The sequence below is a fragment of the Dipodomys merriami genome, unplaced genomic scaffold (assembly GCF_024711535.1).
Source record: "Dipodomys merriami isolate MVZ:Mamm:240054 unplaced genomic scaffold, mDipMer1.0.p SCAF_96, whole genome shotgun sequence".
NCBI classification, from domain to species: Eukaryota; Metazoa; Chordata; class Mammalia; order Rodentia; family Heteromyidae; genus Dipodomys; species Dipodomys merriami.
Window position 1 is genome coordinate 280,873 of NW_027206579.1, and position 9,363 is coordinate 290,235.

The 9,363-nt window shown below is 37.6% G+C and overlaps 1 pseudogene; it reads left to right on the forward strand.

The window, feature by feature from the left end:
- Positions 1–546: 546 nt before the first annotated feature.
- On the forward strand, positions 547–645 carry LOC138821913 (U6 spliceosomal RNA; annotated as a pseudogene).
- The last annotated feature ends 8,718 nt before the right edge of the window (positions 646–9,363 follow it).

Here is a 9,363-nt window from a genome sequence, read left to right on the forward strand (position 1 = left end):
CTTCTACTCTGAACAGTTCTGTCTGAAATGTTCATCTTTTTATGATCCCTTGTAACTAAGATTTGTTTTGTTCAAGTAAGACAATTTACGCTGTCAAGGTAAGATATTCTGGTTGGTCTGAACCTACATGGAAGAAGGATACAGTGTCAGGTAGACATTGGTGCCAATAATACCTCATTTGGGAAATTTTCAGCTGCAGAATTTTAGAAGGAGCTCTTAAGCAAGGATTTCTTTGAATCCATTAGCTCTACAGAGTTAACTCAGTTGGATAAATAAGTCCTTTAAAAAGCCATCCTCTTTGGACCTAGCTAAAAATGCTTCAAAGTATGATTAAAACTAAAATGAAAAAGACTTAAAATAATCATTGACAAAAGAATTACAAACGTGAGCATTCGACTGAACAATATAATTATTTTCCATTATACACAGAATTTTAAGGAAATAAGATCAGTAGCATTGTTAGGAACATTAAGGTTTTTTTGTTACAAATAGGCACCCAAGGATATAATCCTGTAAAAGATTGCATCATTAACTAGAGAACATTACATTCTTCAGAAGCACATATACCCAAATTACAACAATACAGAGATTAACATGGCAATTGCACAGGATGATATGAAAATCTGTGAATTATTCCTTATTTTTCATTCTTCAGATGCTAGAAATGAAAAACAATTATTAAAAAGTTGATTACAAATTAACAGTGTAACAATACATGTAATTCATATAAATAAAAGTTAGTTTGATATCAGTGTATTAAATCTTCGCCTTAGAAAACCCTTTACATAACATAATCTTTATAAAATTTTTAAAATTAGACAACATTGCCAATTTATTCCAAAGTAATATACTATAAGGACCTAGTAAAAAAGGAATCTTAAACTGTTTCTGTATGGAATGCAATCTAAAAGGATCCATTTATTAATGAACCTATATATTATAAAACAATGTAGTATTCAAAGTCTTATATCTAGGAAAGAATAAAATAGATTATGGGCATTATACAAACAGAATACAGAATATTTTAAAGTATAATTTTTCATATAAGCACCAGAAATATCTTTAGTTGTTTTAGTACTCATTTCAACAGATAAATTAAAATTATTTCTGATTTAAAAAAAGGAAAAACTCGAGGGGGACCAAGATGGCGACGGGGAAGTAGAGGAATGCCACAGCTCACCCCAACCAAAAAGAGAGTTGGAGTTCCAATGTTTAATCTCCCCAAGAGACCAACAACAACAAAAAGACCAACATCCAGAGAAAAACAGGAAGCAGAGAAAAAACAAAAAAATAAAGTTAAAAAGAAGAATTTCACAACAGAGAGGTGTGAAGACCCCTTCCCCAATGTCTATTGGCCACACAGCAGTGTGCCAAGTCATGGCCAGCCCAGCCCGGTGGGAGCTGCCTGTGTCCCAGAGACACAGAGGGCTCTCTGCAGATCACCCGCACCAAAGCCCCCTGAGGTACCAGTGTCAGACCCGCTGATTGTGACGAATGAAGAAACCTCCAAGCAGGGAGCTTACACAAAGATCCCACCCCATCCCTCACTCTCTGTTTGAGCAGAAAGGCTCCATTCCGCCAAAGCCATTTGGCCCCATTGCAGGAACCCCAGAGATACACTAGATGCCCACAGAACACCAGAGCAGAAGAACTGAAAGGAACTGGTGCTGATCTGGAGAGTGCAGAGACAAACCCCAGAGCCCAGAACCTGCACAGAGGCACCTCCCCCACCCCTCCGGTGGAGGCCAGAGGCCCATCCCGTGGAGTGGACCGGAATAGCATCAATGGAGGCAGTGACAGAAGAGAAACACACAGAGCCACCACCTCTCAGGCCAGCCCACAACCACCTCAATTGAACTCTGACTGCAAGGGCAACCAGCAACACAACACAAAAACAACAACTAGCTACAGGGTGAGTACCCTGCAGGGGAGAGTATATTCCTCAAGGGAGACCAGAGCTGGTGGAAATCGCCAGTCCCCCTACCCCAAAACCTGCACCACAGGACCCACTAAAACTAGAAAATGTTCAAGAGCTCCACCAGCCCATGGAGCACACTAAGCTGGCCAGGCTAGAACAAGAGAGACCCTGGAAGGGAGATTAAACGCCCAAGCCATGAACAGCGCCCCTGTGTCTAGACACCCAATGGTGGAAGAAATTTGAACTGTGTACTCCAGGCTGCATAATCTAGGTGGGATACACAGCAGCACAGGTCCAACCGGTGTGCCCCAGGCTGGGGGCCGGGACCAGGCCTGGGGACATGGTGCCTGAGCAACATAACCAACGTCTTCCAACTGAAATCAGAAGCTGAGCATACGCCTCAGCAGAGGGGAGAAAAACAGGGAACTGCACCCCCTGGGAATCATGCCTGTGACACCAAAAGATCCGGGGAGTTCAGGACAAGAGAAACCCAAACCCCACAAGAACCCGACGCATATATTCTAGGCTAGGAATTGGACAACACAGGCTGCCAGCACCTGATAAGAGTCAGGAGCTCAGGCTGGTAAGGTGGCTAAGCAGTACAGTGCTTTCTTAGGTGCAGGAGGCCCTGGATCTGATTCCTCAGCAACACATAAGCAGAAAGAACCAGGTCTGTTGCTGTGGGACAAATGGTAGGGTGCCAGCCTTCAGCTGAAGAGCTCAGGTACAGCACCCAAGCCCAGAGTTGAAGCCCAAACTAGCCAAAAAAGTAAAATAAAACAAAACATCAGGAGCCCATAACAGACTCCAACATCTGGGAGAGTACATCCAGCACATTCGAACTCGCCAAGAGCACCTGTAGGAACAAACAGGAGCAGTCTAGGCTGCTCAACCCTTCTAAAGGCGGGAACTGCCAGTGATCTACAGCAGAGAGCCGATAACTCTGTGTGGGTCAGACCAGCAGCTAGAGGTTGGCCCCCAACAACTGAGATCAGGTACAGATTCTCTCTACCTGCACAGAAACAGTAACCAAGCAAAGACAGACATCTATTGACCAAAACAAAATTTCAGATTAGTCTGCAATAATCCCTGAATCCCCATGAGAAAATCACAGAGAAAAATTACAAGGTTTATCAACACCTAGGATAGCAAGCTATCTCTAAAAGCCAGCAGCCACCCAGGGGAGATTCCCAGTGGGAGCAAAGCCGGAATGGAAGACAAACACTACATCCAAGAGGTGCTGGAGGCAATTACTCAAGAAATAAAGCGAGAAATAGACCAGAAATTGAAAGAACACAGGATCGAAATATCGAAAGAGATGCTGGACATCAAACAGGAGATGCATGCAAAAATAGAGGCAGCACAGACCTCAGTAAGCCCTGAGATAAGTGACAAAATAGAGGCAGTACACAATTCATTAAGAAGTAAGGTTAGTATTTTGAAAACCAACATCGAATCCATAAATGAGTCGATTTCCTCCATGAGAACCACAATGGAAGCCACAGTTAATAGAGTGAATAATATGGAAAGTAGAATGTCAGATACAGAAGACAGAATACATCAACTGGACCAAAAAATGACAGATATGGGAAAATCACTTAAATTATGCCAAAGGGAAATTCAAGAGCAAGCAGATAGTGCCAAGAAATTTAACCTTCATATGCGAAGGTGAGGAATATCAAAGCAAGGGAATGCAACACCTATTCCACAAGATAATCAGTGAAAAATTTCCCCATCTCAAAAAAGAACATCTTACCTACATAACAGAAGCATATAGAACACCTAACAAGCAGGATCCCAGGAGAAACACTTCTAGAAACCTTATAGTATAAATGATAGATCTGAATGACAAGGAAACAATCTTGCATGCAGCAAAAATGAAGAAGGAGCTATACTACAACAGGAAAAATATTAGAATCACTACAGATCTCTCCACACAAACACTGAATGCAAGAAAGGCCTGGGAAAGTAAGATATTTGCCTGAGAGCCAATAACTGTCAACCCAGTCTGATATACTTGGCAAAGGTAGCATTCATTTTCGATGGAGAACTGAAAATTTTTAATAGCGAGGAAAAACTAAATTAATACATAAACATTAAGCCAGCATTACGAAGACTACTAAGAGGTGGAACACAACCTGAGAATAGCAACGAGGAACAGGGACCTGCACCCAGACAGGCATTAATTGAAGTCTATCTAAGCAAGCACATGAGGAAAGGAAAGAAGAAAAACAGTGACCATAATGCATCTCTCTATACTATCTCTTAAGATTAACGGGCTTAATTCACCAATCAAAAGAAAAAGAACTGCAGATTGGATCCTAAAACATGACCCATCCATCAGTTGCCTTCAGGAGACCCACCTCTAAGCCATACATGCAAACAAACTCAGAGTGAAGGGTTGGAAAAGGATCTAACAATCAAATATCCCTAGTAAGAAAGCAGGTGTAGCAATTGTGATATCTGACAAAATAAACTTGTCATTAAAATTAATACAAAAAGACAAGGATTGACACTACATATTAATACAGGAAACAACATATAAAGAGGATATTACCATCATCTACTTACATTCCCCAAACATTGGTGCACCCAAATATGTTAAGCAAATACTCGAAAACTTACGGAATAAAATAGTCCAATAGGATAATACTAGGAGACTTTAACACCCCCACTCTCACCAAAGGACAAGTCTACCGACCAGAGGACTGGAAAAGAAACTACTGAATTAAGTGAGGCCATACTTCAAGCAGAACTGACATTTACCAAGTATTTCACCCTAAAAACAACACAGTACACATTCTTCTCAGCAGCTCATGGTACTATCTCCAAGATAGACCATATCATAGTTCATGGAAGGAACTTAAGCAAAATTCAAGGAGATTGACATAATCCCTTGTATCCTATCTGAACACAGTGGAATCAAGATAGTTCTCAATAACAAAGCATACTGCAGAAATTACTCTAATACATGGAAATTGAACAGCACACTTCTAAGCAATGCATGGGTAATGGAAGAGATTAAAGAAGAAATTAAAAAATTCCTACAACTCAATGAAAATGAAAATAACTCCCAAAGAAACTTGTGGGACACAGCAAAAGCAGTCCTGAGGGGAAATTTAGTACCCTCAGTGCCCACATCAAGAAAATAGACACAGACGAAGAAAAAAATCTCATGTTGCAATTAAAACAGCTAGAAAAACATGAAAAAATGGAACCTAAAGTTTCTAGACAGAGCCAGAAAACCAAACTAAGTGCCGAGATTATTGAAATAGAGAATTGGAGATTCATAGCCAAAATTAACCAAACAAAAAGCTGGTTGAAAAAATAAATAAAATTGATAGACATTTGGCAAGATTAATTAAAAAAGAAGAGAGGAAACCCATATTAACAGAATGAAGGATGCCAAGGGATAAATCACAACACGTACCCAAGATGAGCAAACAATTTTAACGGACTACTTTCAAAAGCTTTACTCTCTAAAGAAAGGAAACCTGGCAGAAATGGATGCATTTTTAGAGAAATACAAGTTGCCCAAATTGAGCAAAGTAGAAGTAAATCAATTAAATAAGCCGATATCCTACAACGAGATACTGGAAACAATCAGAAGTCTTCCAACAAAAAAAAAGTCCAGGGCCAGATGGATTCACAACAGAATTCTATAAGACATTTAAAGAAGAACTAATACCTATAATCCTCAAGCGCTTCAGAGAAAGGGAGTTATCCCAAACTCATTCTATGATCCCAATACTACACTCATCCCCAAACCAGGCAAAGACCCAACCAAAGAAGAATTGCAGGCCAATTTCCTTGATGAACACAGATGCAAAGATCGTTAACAAAATTCTAGCTAACAGAATCCAGAAACACATAAAAATACATACACTAAAACCAAGTAGGCTTCATCCCAGAGATGCAGGGATGGTTTAACATACATAAATCAATAAATATAATCCAACACATCAACAGAGCCAAGGTCAAGAATCACTTGATTATCTCCATAGATGCAGAAAAGGTTTTTGATAAAATTCAACATTCATTCATGCTAAAAGCTCTAGAGACAATAGGAATAGAAGGAACATTTCTTAAAACATTAAAAGCCATTTACGACAGACCAATAACTAATACTATACTTAATGGGGAAAAACTATAACGAATTCTCTTAAAATCCGGAACAGGCAAAGATGCCCACTGGCTCTACTTCTGTTCAATATAGCCCTGAAGTCCTTAGCCAGGTCAATAAGGCAAGAAAAAGACATTAAAAGGGTCCGCATAGGGAAAGAAGAAATTAAACTATCCCTTTTTTTAGATGACATGATACTATACCTTCACGATCCCAAAAACTCCATCCCCAAACTCTTACAAATCAAAAATCACTTCAGCAAAGTAGCAGGATAGAAAAATCAATCCAATAAAATTAGTTGCCTTCCTGTACACTGACAATGTACAAGCAGAGAGGGAAATAAAGGAAGCAACCCCATTCACAACAACCTCCCCCAAAATAAAATATTTAGGAATTAACCTAACCAAAGATGTAAAAGAACTATTTAATGAAAACTATAGTGGGCGGTGAAGGTGGCTCAGGGTTAGAGTGCTTGCCTTGCATGCATGAGGCCCTGGGTTCGATTCCTCAGCACCATATAAGCAAAAAGAAAAAAGCTGTAGTTGGTGCTGTGGCTCAAGTGGTAGAGCGTTAGCCTTAAGCTGAAGAGCTGAGGGACAACGCCCAGGCCGAGTTCAGGCCCCATGAGTGGACCCCCCCCCCCAAAAAAAAGAAAGCTATAAAAAGTTAAAGAAAAAAATTACAGAAGACAATAGGAAATGGAAAGACCTCCCATGCTCTTGGATAGGCAGACAATATAGTGAAAATGGCAATACTGCCCAAATTAATATACAAATTCAATGCAATTCCTATTAAAATCCCAATGATGTACATTTCTGAAATACAGAAAACATCCCAAAAATTTATATGGAGCCACAAAAGACCTAGAATAGCCAAAACAATTCTAGTGAATAAAGACAACAAGGGAGGAATATCCATGTTGCACTTCAAACTCTATTATAGAGCCATCATAACAAAGACAGCATGGTACTGGCACAAAAACAGACCCGAAGACCAATAGGATAGAATAGAAGATCCAGAAATAAATCCACATGCCTACAGTCAGCTGATATTTGACAAAGGAACCAAAGACAGACAATGGAAGAAACACAGCCTCTTCAACCACTGGTGTTGGGAAAACTGGGCGGCCACATGAAGACAATAGACACACCTACTTTTTTAGATGAAAACAAGTGTCTTTAAAAAAACAAAGAATTTAAGTAGTCATGTAAAGGACTTCTATTTTAGTACTACATAATACATTTTTTTTCTAATGGTTGGTACCAATACATAATTGATCTATTAGACAGCTCTTAAAGCTCATATGTCCAATTGTGAGTTCTCTTATACTATTTTTTGTGTATGTTCTTAAGAAGAAATTTACATTACTCACTTGAATTTCTGACAGGACAGTATCATCACTGTACATTTTGCTTCTATGAGGATTGTGGTTTGAAACCAGACCAAACAAAAAAAAAGTCCATTATATTCTGACTTGAAAGAAACCAAGAAAAGCTAGAGCTGGAGCTGTGGTACAAGCAGTAAAATGATATCCTTGAGAAAACTAAAACAAAAAAGTACAAATTCTGGAACAGAAACAGGCCCTGAATTTAAGCCTTAGTATTAGCACCAAACAAATGATTGAATTAATTAAGTAAGTAAGTAATTAAATATAAATTATGTGGTCACATGTGGATAGGCAGGTAAAATATAACATCCGTGGTGACTGTATTGTGTATTATTGTGTAGTAAGGCAAATTATCATTTGTACTAATCATTAATTTTTTATTTGAACTTTTTTGTACAATAAACCCTGAATTTAGCATGCATGTATAGGTGTGTGTACATGTGTGCATATGTGTGTATGTGTATATGTGTGCATGCGCTGTTGCAATGTTGCTTGCCAATGTTGACAAGGTGAGGCTGAAAAAGGTAACTTTGTTGCAATGTATTTATTTATCAATATTCTGTCATGTCATTTCAGTTCGGCCACCCTTTTGTACATTTTATTTGTCAAATAATATCAGAATCAAAGGATTTACAATATTAAGTTAGATAAAAGAGACTGTTTTCAGCTCTTATTACATGTTAGGTGAGAAGATTCACACATATTTAGGTGTAAATTAGTGCTGTAAGATGACTGTCGGTACAAAATATGTATTTGACCTCTTAAATTTGTTATAGTTTTCACATATGCTCATGGAGTGAGTTTGACGAACTGGACCAAATAGGTATTGCTCTCTGGTTATTCCCATGAAACACAAAGTGAATAAACTTTTTCTGGTTTTCTGTTGAAAATAACTTTCTTTGTAAGATCATATATATTCACACTAAGAGGTAATCAACCCAATATTTATCAAGTTTGAAAATGTCATCATATTGACTGAAAATCAGTATTGTTGATATGCTTGTTAGATTCTCCTTTCAAAAACAAACAAACAAAAAGCATGTGTCATCTACAGATAGTGAATCTATCTGAAGTTGTTTTGTACATGCAAAGGGCTAAGGCTCTTTTGTGGGAGTAACTATCGAAACTTAACAAATAAGGCTTTTCTAATATCTTTTCCAATATAAATAACATCCAAGAGCGAGTCTTGCAATTTCTGAAAACCCTTTGAATATTTTAGTATTATTTCAGTTCATTGACAATAGAGCTAAAGACATTTCTGAAATAAATATTTTTAAGATCTGAAAATGTAAGTGGGTATATAGGTTTTTTTATGCATCATCTTATGAAAATCCAGTTTCTATGAAACTAAATGAAATAGAATAAAAGAATGTAAGTGAATTTGGTAAGATAATTATTAGTTTAACTTTGTTTTCTATTAACATAGTCCTTTGAATGTAGATGATGCAGTTAAATTAATTCCTTTGTGTTTCTGTACTTCAGTTATTTTTCGTATCATTGTAGTTATGGGAGTGAATTTGTAGTATAAATAAAGGTCCTTTAAAATGATTAGGATTAATCTTGTGCTTTGTGTCCTACTCCCAAGAAAATGAGTTATTTTCAAGTGTTAATAGTTTATAATTGAATCTTCATATCATAAGAAAAATTTTAAAATGCAGTAGTATTGATAACTTTTTAAACCAATTGTATTGACAAGGTGGAGTCTTTAATTCATGCTTAGGTCTTGGTATCTATGATTTTTAACCTCTTGTTCCTAAGATTAATGATTGTTCAGAATGCATTTTGGGTATATGAAAGGTAAAATATTTATCTGGGGTCAAATGTGATTTTTATATCAGTCTTGCTTTAATAACATTTTAAAGTAATACATTTCTCTCAGAATGTTGGGTATAAAAAGCAATGAAAATACTTCTAATGGTAAACAACCTAGGTGAG